The 15,037-nt window shown below is 36.7% G+C and overlaps 1 long non-coding RNA gene across 1 annotated transcript; it reads left to right on the top strand.

The window, feature by feature from the left end:
• Positions 1–2,646: 2,646 nt before the first annotated feature.
• LOC117317671 lies at positions 2,647–14,568 on the top strand. Its single transcript, XR_004530225.1, has 3 exons — positions 2,647–2,747; positions 9,345–9,446; positions 14,114–14,568. It is a non-coding gene; the product is annotated as an uncharacterized LOC117317671 (long non-coding RNA).
• The last annotated feature ends 469 nt before the right edge of the window (positions 14,569–15,037 follow it).

Raw genomic sequence — 15,037 nt, 5'->3', positions numbered from 1 at the left:
CGTGCTGTGGTCCATTTCACCGTTCCCAGCCCTGTGTACAGTGTGGTTGTTTTGTCGAAACGCTGGATTATAAGGTCGCCTGTCGTTCTGACGTTTTTGACGTTCTGCCTTGATTTTCCTATCGGCTCGTGACTGTGCCTTGATAATCCTCCTTTCGTCGTCGCTGTCGTCGGCCAAAGGATTTGTTTCGTACTCGCTGACGGCGAGCCAACCTGCCTCGGACGAGTCTGCTAATTTAATTAGCTTTTGGCGGTGGGAAACTAACTGCATACCTTGTTCGACTTTTTCTTCCATGAGGCTTGGTGTGTGTTCGTTGTTCATGGAGGAAACAACTGCCTCAACTTCCTTAAATTTGTTTAAAACTCTGACGTTGTGTTTGTGTTGCTCCTCATTTCCACGTTTTTTGAATTTATAATCACCACTAATATTGTCCGCAAGCCGCGCGTTCTCTGACGACATGGATTGGAATAAGTTTCTCATGTCGCTCATTATGTTGTTTTGTGATTGAGATATGGCTGCTGTAATCTGGGCCTGTATGCGGACGTCTGAATTCGACTCCATGGTGTTAACCGTACTGTGGGCAGCTAGATAATGATATTTCACCTTACTACAATACCCTATTTCACCTGTATCACGTGATCTATTACACGTACGGAGCGAGTAGCACGAGCCGTTTATACAACATTTTCCCGGCTTATACTAGCGAAACGCGGGGAAATTTAATAACATTTAGGTCGTAGAGAAAAAGCAATGTACCGTTATAAAAACAAAAGCTACACATTGTAACACAGGTAAACAGCCGGGGCTATGACCTGGCAGCGGTCGCTATGACTACGCACAGTGTCAAGCGATAGTCTGTCTGTACAGCTGTCGACACGGGTGACTTGCCCCGACATTTTTTTCTCCTCGTGGTGAAAAAATCGTCCGGATTATTGAGGGAAATTTACTAATGAAAAGTACGTTCCGTTCCCAAAATGAGCTTCCGGAATCGGAATCCGAATTTCCGGACTGGTGATTACAAATAACGTTACGGAAATCCGTTCCCGTGCATTTCCGTCCGGACTGTGAGTTTTCCGGACTATCGGCGTCCGGATTATCGCGGGTCCACTGTAATACCTATATAAGTCCTCTCTCTAAGGTAGAATAATGGACTGTATACATAGATAGTATAATATCATTAATACCTATATAAGTCCCCTCCCTAGGGTGGAATGATGGACTGTATACATAGATAGTATAATATAATTAATACCTATATACATTTGTAAGTCCCCTCCCTAGGGTGGAATAACGGACTGTATACATAGATAGTATAATATAATTAATACCTCTATAATTCCTTTCCCTAGCGATGGACTATATACATTTAGGTAGCACGTGGATGTTGTAGGGTAAATAATGCTGCTTACCTCCCTTACATCATGTTTTCGTAAAAAGAGCAAACCTTAGCTGTTCCTATCAGATGTTCACAAACCTGTTAAAATTAGCATTTAAAGAATCATAATCTTGACGTATTATCAGCCCACCATCCGATCCGTGGTCCGCCGTTTTTCCGTCATCCGTGTGTGGTCCGTTGCCGTCCGTCCGGCCATAAACAATCCTTGTTATTACCATTTCTCAAACTTCTGGCCTCTTTTTCCCTTGGTCCCTATTTGTGTCATTTCAATAAGATAATTGGACAGAAAAACAAAAGGGTGGACATGCGGCCTTCTTGGATTTTGATAATTGAAGGTTTTTTTTGTTTTTTTTTGTTTTTTTTTATATACTAAAGGGACATTCTTCAAACTTCTTGTGTAGGTTTCCCGTGGTCCTAGAGTTGTGCCAAATTAATTAAGCATTTTTTTTTCTTCAGAAAATAAGATGGCCGACAGGGGGCCATCATGGATTGTTAAAATTGAAGTTTGTTATCGCTATTTCTTGAAAAGTACTGGAGAGGGTATCATATATCAGGACCCTGTCGTTTAAAAGGTGATTAGGCTTATGACATTTTAACAGCATTTTTCAAATCCTGATAAAATAATTTCTGGTAGAACTAACTTGACAAAACTTCATGAAATTCTGAAATTTTCACTTATCTTCCATCAGATGATATACCCACAGGTTTTGCAACAAATAAGAAATGAAATTTTCTATAATTAAGTGATTAAGCTAATCACCTTTTGAACACCACGGCCCTTATGATTAAGATGAAGAGTGGAAAGAAGAGGAAAATAGAGAAAAGATCAGTCTGACATAGAACCAACAAAAAACATTCAATGATGGGCGCCAAGATCTCTGTCTGATCTCTTGTTAGACTGATATCAGCTAGCTCCATGTAAGTGGTATAGAAGTCGGACTACAGACAAAACGTACCGACAGGTTTGGTGTACCTATATCATAAACACATTTTAACTATTTTAATAAGAAATGACCGTTTAATGAGTATGAAAAATGAGAAATATACAGATATAGTCGCTTAAACAAATACCGACTGGCCTTTTTGCCAATGATGGCGTCATACTGTTTTGACGCATTCAACTGAATAATTATTATGTTTTAAATTATGATGGCTGTGTTCTCCGCCATCTCGCATATTAAATAAAAACAGTTAATTTCCAGTGTTTACCTAGAATGATACAAACACATCTATTGTTTACGTCACTTCAGAATGTGACACCGATATAGTATAGCCAGTTATAACCGGATCTGTTATCGGTCAGACCGTGTTGTCCTGGTGGAGATCACAGCTTATCTACCGTCATATCAAAGTGAGTATAACATCGGCACTTTTACTTAAAACGCAATAAGAACGGACGAAAAATCTGTTAATTGAATGAATTGGAATGCTATGATTAATTTGTGATACATGAAGAAATTAATTTTTACAATTTTGCTCTAGCCTGCACGGAGACAAATGATCCAATTATGGTGAAGTCTTCATCATTACTGCATCGCTACATTGTACCTTACCTGTTAATATTACCTACGAAATTGCCTCCCTTACCCAAATTAAATTTGACATGAGGATTTGACCAAGAGACATATGAAAGGCGTTGTCAATCAAACTGAAGGTTACATGCTGTAATGTTATGTCGTGTGTTTGGGACCAGATGGCCCGGATAGAATCAGCCAACACATGTGCTCAGCCATGATACTGTATATATCTTTATTTCCCGTTCCGGTTACATATATATTACGGATTGTACATTATATATAGGAATTACAATCGTACGGAACGATACTACACATGCCGAGAACTTTATGACGGACGCCGTGTATTCTCTTACTTCCCAAAGCGGACTGCGCGAACTGTCAAATTTTCCAAGTTTGTGAAAAATTACGTGCAAATGTTTAAAGTGGTCATTTCATTACCTCTTTTCCACGAACCCATCATTAAATCCACTTAAAAAAACAATAAAAGATAAACAATCAGGATCATTTACATTCCCAGGCTTCATTTCGTTAACATCTCGGTTGAAAAAGGCCGATAAAAACGAAAATCTATCCTCTTCGTACCTTAGATTTGTTCCGCGTGCTACACACCCTGTATTTTAACAACCAATACGGCCATGTTCAAAATTAGTTTCTTGATGTTGTGGAATGATGTAACTAAGTAATTTATGACAAATTATTATTAATTTGGTGTGAATTATTGATTGGACTGTTTAAATGGGATATACAGTTAAACAGTAAATAAACCCCGTTGTCATTAAGTTTAGACTTATAAATACTGATTTTATTGTATCTCGGGGAATGGAACTCCGGTAGACTACGAGAAAGGCAGATTTTGCCACCCGATCACCTTGTACCTTGATATCATACATGTATATAATGACCGTATAACAGCGATACTTGCTGACTTCGTGATAAACTATGACACGACATACATTTGTACGGTTCGATAGTGACAAAGTGCATGTACTGTCGGCCTCATGTGATATGGTTTCGGGGTTTGCTACCATTCCTATAGATAACTTATATGATATGATTTCGGGGTTTGCTATCATTCCTATAGATAATTTCGTATTTGTATTTGACGATTGGACGGTGATATCGGTGGTTGACGGCACCATTCCTATAGATAACTTATATGATATGATTTCGGAGTTTGCTCTCATTCCTATAGATAACTTATATGATATGATTTCGGAGCTTGCTATCATTCCAATAGATAATTTCGTATTTGTATTTGACGGTGATCTCGGTGGTTGGTGCACGGTGGTAACACACTTGTCCTTTTAAAACACGAATTCTTATCATGTGTAAAGAATGCAATGTAGATAATATCTAATATTTGTCATCGACTTATTCTAACTGGATTACTAACACGTCATTGAGGGTCACGCTGTCTGTCTCCATACCTGAACTTAACCTGAGTGATAAACTGCAAATATACAAATTACGGTATGACCTTGACCTAAACATAATCAACTTTTTTTAAGTTCCTCGTGCCTGTCTGTATATCACAGAGTATCACCATGACTGTGATATCTCAGAATATTTTGCCTTCTGTAAGGGCCTTATATGATGTACTTTATACTTTATGGCTGTGTCTGATTCCGAGTTCCGTTTATGTTAAACGAAACTCGGAACTCGGAACCAATTTCAGGCTCCCATAGTTTATTCCTTGTTATATTTTTAGTAACAGCGACCTTGATCCTGACCTTAAGGAAGTTTTAAAACACATGCATTATCGTCTGAGATTACAGAAGGTTTTAATGTCTAAATAGGGCCTTCGATAACAATTTTGACGGACTATTTTGGGTTGTATTTTAGTAATCTTTGACCTTGTCCCAACAACGCTGAAAATCAAACTTGCCCGATATATCTTGATCCTTTACCATTTTTTGAAGATTAATCAAAATCTCTCTTTGACTGAAGCCGCTAGAGCGCCGAAACAAAGGATTTTCTTTTAACAAATAGTAACTGTGTCCTTTACCTTGACCGAACACATCTAAACTGAAATTATCCCCCTGTGATATTTGTGACCGTAACAAATTTGACACCGTCGGTCTCAAAAGTATGTCTATTGAACAAACTTATTAGTTATATATCACAGCATACCACATACAAAATATCACGAACTTGGAACTCTTCGTTAATGAAGAAAAAAACGATTTCTCTATATTTGTTACCGCTGACCTTTAAAGTACAGGTCAATAGTTTTCTTATAAACAAACGTGGAAATCAATTAGTACGGAATACCACTGATCAAATATCCTGATCATTTAACCTTCAATCAACGAGAAGAAGACATTTTAAAGTAATTTATTTTTGATACATTTAATTCTGGCAACCATGATGACACTACAAAGTCGACCATAGAAACATAGGCATCAATTTCGCAGAATACAGCTGCTACTTATTTAGTTTAACATTTTTACCTATTGCGATTGCCTTTTGTCCGGCGTCATAAACAATTTACATTTTCAACACTTCTTCTCGATTACCAACAGGCCGAGAGACCTGGTAATGAGTCTATAGCATGAGGGGATAAATGGCTTCCAAGTTTGTTCAAATGGATGACCTTGACCTTTATTTAAGGTCACAGGGGTCAAATAAGCTAAAATCTTTGAACAACTTCTTCTTGATAACCAAAAGGCCCAGATACCCAATATTATATATGTAGTACGCTGGGCTGATTGGCTAGAAAGTTTGCCCAAATGGATGGCCTTTACCTTCATTCAAGGTGACATAGGACAAGTATGATGACATCTTTAAATGACATCTTCTTGATAACAAAAAGGTGCAGAGACCCAATATTATGTTTGTAGCATTCTGGGATGAAAGACTACCAATATTGTTCAAAAGGATGACCTTGACCTTCATTCAAGGTCAGAGGGGTCAAATATGCTAAAATTTTTAAAAGACTTCTTCTTGATAACCAAAAGGCCCAGTGACCTAATATTGGTCCTTTAGCATGCTGGGATGAATGGCTAACAAGTTTTCTACAACTGGATGACATTGACCTTCATTCAAGGTCACAAGGTAAAATATGCTAAAATCTTTGAACGACTTCTTCTTGATAACCAAAAGGCACAGAGGCCCAACATCATATCTTTAGCATGCTGGTACAAGGGCTTCAAAGTTTGCCAAATAGATGACCTTGACATTCAATCAAGATCACAGGGTTCAAATATGCTACAATCTTTGAACGACGTCTTGTTATCCAAAAGATCAAGAGACCTATTATTCGTCCTGTAGCATGCTAAGATGAAGTGCTACCAAGTTTATTCAAATGGATGACCTTGACCTTCATTTCAAATAAGCTAAAATCTTTGAACACTTCTTGATAACCAAAAGGCCCAGATACCCAATATTATATCTCAAGTATACCGGGCTGATTGGCTAGCAAGTTTGCCCAAAATGGATGACCTTGACCTTCATTAAAGGTCACATGGGACAAATATGCTCAAATCTTTAAATGACATCTTATTGATAACAAAAAGGCGCAGATACCCAGTATTAGGTTGGTAGCAGGCTGGGTTGAAAGGCTACCAAGTTTGTTCAAAAGGATGACCTTGAGTTTCATTCAATGTCAGAGGGGTAAAATATGCCAAAATCTTTAAACGACTTCTTGATAACCAAATGGCACAGACACCTCATATTATATCTGTAGCAGGCTGGTATAAAGTCTACTAAGTTGGTTCAAATGAATGATCTTGACCTTCATTCAAGGTCACAGGGCTCACATATACTAAAATCTTTGAACGACTTCATCTTGATAACCAAAAGGCCCAGAGGCCTATATTGGTCCTGTAGTATGCTTGGATGAGGGGCTACCGTGTTTGCCCAAATTGATGATCTTGTCCTTCATTCAAGTTCACAGGGTTTAAATATGCTAAAATCTTTGAACGACTTCTTCTTTATAACCAAAAGGCCCAGAGACCTGTTATTCGTCCTGTAGCATGCTAAAATAAAGGGCTACTAAGTTTGTTCAAATGGATGACCTTGGCTTTCATTCACGGTCACATGGGTCAAATAAGCTAAGGTCCTTCGAACAACTTCTTCTTGATCACCGAAAGGCACAGAGACCCAATATCATATATGTAGTATGCTGGGACGAAGGGCTACCACGTTTGCCCAAATAGATGACATTGACCTTCATTCGAGGTCACATGGGACAAATACGCTGAGATCTTTATATAACATCTTCTTGATAACCAAAAGGCGCAGAGACTCAATATTAGGTTTGTAGCATGCTTGGATGAAAGGCTACCAAGATTGTTCAAATGTATGACCTTGACCTTCGTTCAAGGTCACAGGGAGCCAAATATATCAAAACTCAGGTGAGCGTTAAGGCCCATAGGCTTCTTGTCCAACACCTACTGTTCCAGGTCGCTAAATATGTATAACAGGATATTCAGGTTATTAAATATAATGACCATATATACCAATACTATTATGTAAGACAATGTTTTAATTGTAATAATTGGACAAGAAGTCTGTTAATCATTATGTATGTAAGTGCGATTTTAGAAAGTTTGGTAGGTAGGGACTGTCACGATCACTTGTTCTCTGGATTGGAAATTGTGATTTTGTTATTGGTTTTATTTATCTAAAAGTATGTTATTATATCAGTTCTTTTAGAATATCAATATTCTATATTTTATTATTGTTAATATGACTTATCCCTGAACTTAAATCATGCTTTATACTTTGTAACTATATGCTTCTACAATGTAATTGTGATATATGTCACAAACCTATTGACTGATATAGATATATTTTAATGTGAAAAATTTCCATATTTTTAAGGTTACTGTTATATATCGCAGAATAAAAATATTTAATGTTATAAGATTAGTAACCGGAAATCATTTAAGCATTGAACTGTTACCAAATGGTAGTATACAGTCGATATGAATACAATTTGGGTGGCAGATAAATAGAATGTCGCCCGTTAGGGCGACGTGAAATATTTATCTGTCTCCCAAATTGTATTCATATCGACTTTATACTACCATTTGGTAACAGTTCAATGCTTATATTTACATTTATAAAGATTTTATTTACTGTAGGTTATGACGCGTTTAAATCTGCCGCTTACCCTATCACTGACGTCATCAAGTTCAAATACCGGAACAGCCGAATTTTCCAGAAGGAATAATATAGTCCCTGATGACGTTATTAATAGCAAGCACATAAGATCGTTTTTGTACAAATTTGGCTTTATTTTTTATTTCATATACGCTTGTAGGTATCGTCAAATTGTTCACAATTGCATAATTTCTGATTGTTCAAAATCGGAGTTTTTTTTCTGCGCAATGATATAAAGTTAACATTTAGAAGTGATGCGGCTTTGAACGGGCATTGCCCAGGACAGACTCGATTCCTCGGAAACACTTATGTTTCTATCGACTGGATTTACGTTATTTTAAGAAGAATACCAGCGTTTAGATTCTAAATGAAAGTCGTCTTGACAGTAGGGGAAAGCGATTCCAAGGATATTTCGTTCGAAACAGATTCCAGTCTAACCGGTCAACTCAGTGTCGCTAGGCTAACTTAGCAGACGATTTTCAACTTCACAGGGGCTCGATTTTGTAAGGTAGGCCTTTGACATCAGTTAATAACCACAAAACTAAAATCCAGTAGGCCTACACACACACACAACCGGAAACCATGTCGATACTCCCGATATTTATACAAGATTGATTTTATAAATTAAATACATTACTTTTATTGTTGTATCTTGCATTTCTGAAAATTCGGAACGAGCCCCTGTGAGTGTGACGACATTGACAATTTGATCATATTTCGTATAGATCAAGAATGGCACTTATAGTAATTTCGTATTGACTACATTTTTCTAATTATAAAATGATACTGTCATAACTTGTGATGTTGCTTTATTTTTCGTTGTGGTTTCTGTAAATAAGTGCTAGCATTCCTAAGCTCTCTAGGCCGAAAGTAACTGGCGGCCATTGTTTAACCTACAACAATTGGAGCTGTATTCCTACACTGACCGAATCACTGTAAATTGTAGTATACAGTCTCATGAATACAATTTGGTTTACTAACGACATATAGACAAATGCAACACAATGTAAATATTGTAGTGTAAAACATGGTATATTAATAGTTACTTGTTTAAGATCACTGTTTGTCCTCACCATAGTGATATATTTGTAGGTACCAAATGCAATCAATACAAACATCACTTAAACCCTGTTGTGTTTATATCGACAATGCTAACTGTGAATGTCTGTACAACGGACAGTTCCGTAAACTTTAAATTATACTCATTATTACATTAAACGAGGAATCTCTAAAATTGTATTACATATGTATGCAATGTTGTCTCTTAAATCATGTTTTAGACTATATTCTGAAAGAGATGACATAATATTGTTTCTTTTTTATAGGGAGCAATCATGACGATTCGACGAATATTCCCGATAATCCTCTTGTGTGTTTACTTTGTCGTCAGTCAGCAAGCCATCCCAGAGGGTTGTCAAACCATCACTGTAAGTAAACGTCAGTCAACAAGCCATCCCAGAGGGTTGTCAAAACGTCACTGTAAGTAAACGTCAGTCAACAAGCCATCCCAGAGGGTTGTCAAAACGTCACTGTAAGTAAACGTCAGTCAATAAGCCATCCCAGAGGGTTGTCAAAACGTCACTGTAAGTAAACGTCAGTCAACAAGTCATCCCAGAGGGTTGTCAAACGTCACTGTAAGTAAACGTCAGTCAACAAGCCATCCCAGAGGGTTGTCAAAACGTCACTGTAAGTAAACATCAGTCAACAAGCCATCCCAGAGGGTTGTCAAAACGTCACAGTAAGTAAATGTCAGTCAACAAGCCATCCCAGAGGGTTGTCAAAACGTCACTGTAAGTAAACGTCAGTCAACAAGCCATACCAGAGGGTTTTAAAAACGTCAATGTAAGTAAACGTCAGTCAACAAGTCATCCCAGAGGGTTGTCAAAACGTCACTGTAAGTAAATGTCAGTCAACAAGCCATCCCAGAGGGTTGTCAAAACGTCACTGTAAGAAAACGTCAGTCAACAAGCCATCACAGAGGGTTGTCAAAACGTCACTGTAAGTAAATGTCAGTCAACAAGCCATCCCAGAGGGTTGTCAAAACGTCACTGTAAGTAAATGTCAGTCAACAAGCCATCCCAGAGGGTTGTCAAAACGTCACTGTAAGTAAATGTCTGTCAACAAGCCATCCCAGAGGGTTGTTAAAACGTCACTGTAAGTAAATGTCAGTCAACAAGCCATCCCAGAGGGTTGTCAAAACGTCACTGTAAGTAAACGTCAGTCAACAAGCCATCCCAGAGGGTTGTCAAAGCATCACTGTAAGTAAACGTCAGTCAACAAGCCATCCCAGAGGGTTGTCAAAACGTCACTGTAAGTAAACGTCAGTCAACAAGCTATCCCAGAGGGTTGTCAAAACGTCACTGTAAGTAAACGTCAGTCAACAAGCCATCCCAGAGGGTTGTCAAAGCATCACTGTAAGTAAACGTCAGTCAACAAGCCATCCCAGAGGGTTGTCAAAACGTCACTGTAAGAAAACGTCAGTCAACAAGCCATCCCAGAGGGTTGTCAAAACGTCACTGTAAGTAAACATCAGTCAACAAGCCACCCCAGGGGTTGTCAAAACGTCACTGTAAGTAAACGTCAGTCAACAAAACTAACCAAGCGTGATGATATCACTATTTATAATCCTCAACATCAGCAACCACAGCAATAAATGGTTATGGTACCGTATATCGGGTTTTTTTTAGCGAGTGTCTAATTTTCGCTATTTTCGCGACCAGACTCGGTCACGAATTATAAGATATCGCTAAAATTGATCACATTTGACAGTAAGAGTTAGCTCCCTTGTAGGGGTGTTTTCATGAACCGCGATCACCTGTTTACACATGCCGTATACAGGTGTGCTTAATTGGCCGTGACTCGACTGAACTGTATTATTCAATAAAAATGTACTCACAGTTGACCATATGTTTTGTCCTTTTATAGATCTATTTGAAATCATAACGAGAGTCGCATTGCCAAGTGAAACATGGCCATGCTACGATTTGTAATCGTTACACGGAAGGACAAAGAAAATCCGGTCAGGGACAGACCTGAGTTTGCTGAAGCAAACAAACGTGTAGATGAATTATTTTTACTGTACTTCTTCGTTTTTGTTGTATATGAAACATATGTACGCTAAAATTTGAATTACACGTTGTGAAAACGCTAAAAATGAAATACGCTAAAAATTAAACTTGTCATTTTGTACAGAAAACGCAAAATTTGGCATAGGCTAAAAAAAAACCCGATATACGGTATATTATATGGATAAAGATCCAAATCAAGACAACCTCAGTTTACACTTTCTATCCCTTACTTTTTCACGTCAGGCGGAGTCATGTCGTTGTTAAACCGATTACTTAAAAAGTTCATAGAGTCTGATCAAGGAGCCCCTTTTGCAGAAATCTAAACATTTATCAATCTTTAGTTTTTTAAGGTTAACATTGCATATGTAATAAATACGATATTATCCTCCGATTTACTTAGACTTATTGTGATAACGCTCCTTCTCCTCCTCCTCCTCCTCCTCCTCCTCCACAGTAGATCAATTTGGTCAATTGCCCCTAAGAATTAATGCCTGATTATGGTCAAGCAAAGTTTATGAAAGTTAAGCAGTTTTGATATGATATCAACATGTTTTATTGTCCAAAATAATAAAAGGATGAAAGTTTTTGTTTTAATTTACGAGCTCCTCTCAATCTTTAAATAGTTCTCAAATACATATCTTGTTGTGTAAAAATTGAAGTGTTTTGAACTGTTCTGATCGAAGATAACCGACTTTGCTATCGACAGGTAGATACATGTAAGGCATTTTATCTGATAACGCAAACACGATGGCTAAAATATTATATACAGTGTATACATATTGTGATTGTAGACGCAATGCACTATCATAAGATTAATATAATATAGTTGTGTACATGTACATTTGTTTAGGTTGAAATACCCAGACATTATTTAAAAAGAACGTTAACGTCTACAGCCTATCCTATAAGAACAACGTTCTTCTTTAATAATGTGAAAACATAAGATAACAAAAGGAATATATTAACTCTTGTCTCTGTATACTTTGTTGTAAGGACCACTTTTTAATACAGTTACTACCTATTGTCTCTGTATACTTTGTTGTAGACACCATTGTGTTACGTGTACTAACTATTGTCTCTGTATACTTTGTTGTAGACACCATTGTGTTACGTGTACTATCTATTGTCTCTGTATACTTTGTTGTAGACACCATTGTGTTATGTACTATCTATTGTCTCTGTATACTTTGTTGTAGACACCATTGTCTTATGTGTACTATCTATTGTCTCTGTATACTTTGTTGTAGACAACATTGTGTTATATGTACTATCTATTGTCTCTGTATACTTTGTTGTAGACACCATTGTGTTATGTGTACTATCTATTGTCTCTGTATACTTTGTTGTAGACACCATTGTGTTATGTGTACTATCTATTGTCTCTGTATACTTTGTTGTAGACACCTTTGTGTTATGTACTACCTATTGTCTCTGTATACTTTGTTGTAGACAACATTGTGTTATGTTTACTATCTATTGTCTCTGTATACTTTGTTGTAGACACCATTGTGTTATGTTTACTATCTATTGTCTCTGTATACTTTGTTGTAGACACCATTGTGTTATGTGTACTATCTATTGTCTCTGTATACTTTGTTGTAGACACCATTGTGTTATGTACTATATATTGTCTCTGTAAACTTTGTTGCAGACACCATTGTGTTATGTACCATCTATTGTCTCTGTATACTTTGTTGTAGACACCATTGTGTTATGTTTACTATCTATTGTCTCTGTATACTTTGTTATAGACACCATTGTGTTATGTTTACTATCTATTGTCTCTGTATACTTTGTTGTAGACACCACTGTGTTATGTTTACTATATATTGTCTCTGTATACTTTGTTGTAGACACCAGTGTGTTATGTGTACTATCTATTGTTTCTGTATACTTTGTTATAGACACCACTGTGTTATGTTTACTACCTATTGTCTCTGTATTCTTTGTTGTTGACATTATTGTGTTATGTGTACTATCTATTGTCTCTGTATACCCTGTTATAGACTCCATTGTGTTATGTTAACTATCTATTGTCTCTGTATACTTTGTTATAGACACCATTGTGTTATGTTTACTATCTATTGTCTCTGTATACTTTGTTGTAGACACCATTGTTTTATGTGTACTATCTATTGTCTCTGTATACTTTCTTGTAGACACCATTGTGTTATGTACTATCTATTGTCTCTGTATACCCTGTTATAAACACCATTGTGTTATGTTTACTATCTAGTGTCTCTGTATACTTTGTTGTGGACACCATTGTGTTATGTTTACTACCTATTGTCTCTGTATACTTTGTTGTAGACACCATTGTGTTATGTTTACTATCTATTGTCTCTGTATACCCTGTTATAGACTCCATTGTGTTATATGTACTATCTATTGTCTTTGTATACTTTGTTGTAGACACCATTGTGTTATGTTTACTATCTATTGTCTGTGTATACAATGTTATAGACACCATTTTGTTATGTTTACTATCTATTGTCTCTGTATACTTTGTTGTAGACACCATTGTGTTATGTGTACTATCTATTGTTTCTGTATACTTTGTTATAGACACCACTGTGTTATGTTTACTACCTATTGTCTCTGTATACTTTGTTGTAGACACCATTTTGTTATGTTTACTATCTATTGTCTCTGTATACTTTGTTGTGGACACCATTGTGTTATGTTTACTACCTATTGTCTCTGTATACTTTGTTGTAGACACCATTGTGTTATGTGTACTATCTATTGTCTCTGCATACCCTGTTATAGACTCCATTGTCTTATATGTACTATTTATAGTCTCTGTATACTTTGTTGTAGACACCATTGTGTTATGTTTACTATCTATTGTCTCTGTATACTTTGTTATAGACACCACTGTGTTATGTTTACTATCTATTGTCTCTGTATATTTTGTTATAGACACCATTGTGTTATATGTACTATCTATTGTCTCTGTATACTTTGTTGTAGACACCATTGTGTTATGTTTACTATCTATAATTTTTGTATTTTTTGTTTTTTAGGTTCCATTGTGTATTGGAATGAATTACAGTATGGCGTTCATGCCGAACAGGTTTGGACATCTACATGTTGATTCGGCTGGCCTGGGAATTCACCAATTCCTTCCTTTGGTTAAAATAGAATGTAGTTCATTTTTACGGACATTCCTTTGTAATACTTATTTTCCCCAGTGCAGTCCAAGAGGAGGTGGAATCGAACCATGTGCCTGGCTCTGTAGACATGCGAGGGAAGGCTGCGAACCACTCATGAATGAGTTCGGATTCGAGTGGCCATCGTCACTAGATTGTTCTACATATTCTGAAGATTATAGATGCTTGACATAAATAACACGTGTCTCTTGTTTTCAGATCATATTCCTATCGTAATTCCATTGTATGCCTATCATATTCCGATTGTAATCCTATGATTAAGATTCACATATATTACCCTGAACAATAAAGGCCATTTGAAATTGGAATACAAGTGCGCATGTCTTTTATACCTAATATATATACCTTTTCACCCGAAATGGTGATACACAAAACCCTATGCTTATAAATTAATGAATAAATGTTCTAAAATATTTTTTGTCAGACATCTCAAATGAATTTCGAAAATAATCAAAAACAGCATTCATGACGTTACTTTCACAAGCAATCGACGCTACTTCAATATCAAAGAGCAGATAACTCTGTAATACGAAAAGACGATATGGTTCTGTTATGATTCGCGACGCTAAGAAACTCAGTCAATACGTCATAAATAACTTAAGAAAAATCCTTTCTGTAGATATAGACCTCATAAAAAGACACAGACACCAATAGTACTTTAAGTCGACGAAGGCAACAAGTGCGGTTAATTTAAGTTAAATTAAACTAGGTTGGTTCACCATGCATCTGTTTTGTATTATGTTAAGCATGGTACAATAACACCTGTCGACCGGTAAC

Source organism: Pecten maximus, chromosome 19 (genome assembly GCF_902652985.1).
Source record: "Pecten maximus chromosome 19, xPecMax1.1, whole genome shotgun sequence".
Classification (NCBI taxonomy): Eukaryota; Metazoa; Mollusca; class Bivalvia; order Pectinida; family Pectinidae; genus Pecten; species Pecten maximus.
The sequence above is the reverse complement of the archived record's forward strand: the minus strand, read 5'-3'. Positions and strand labels throughout refer to the sequence as shown.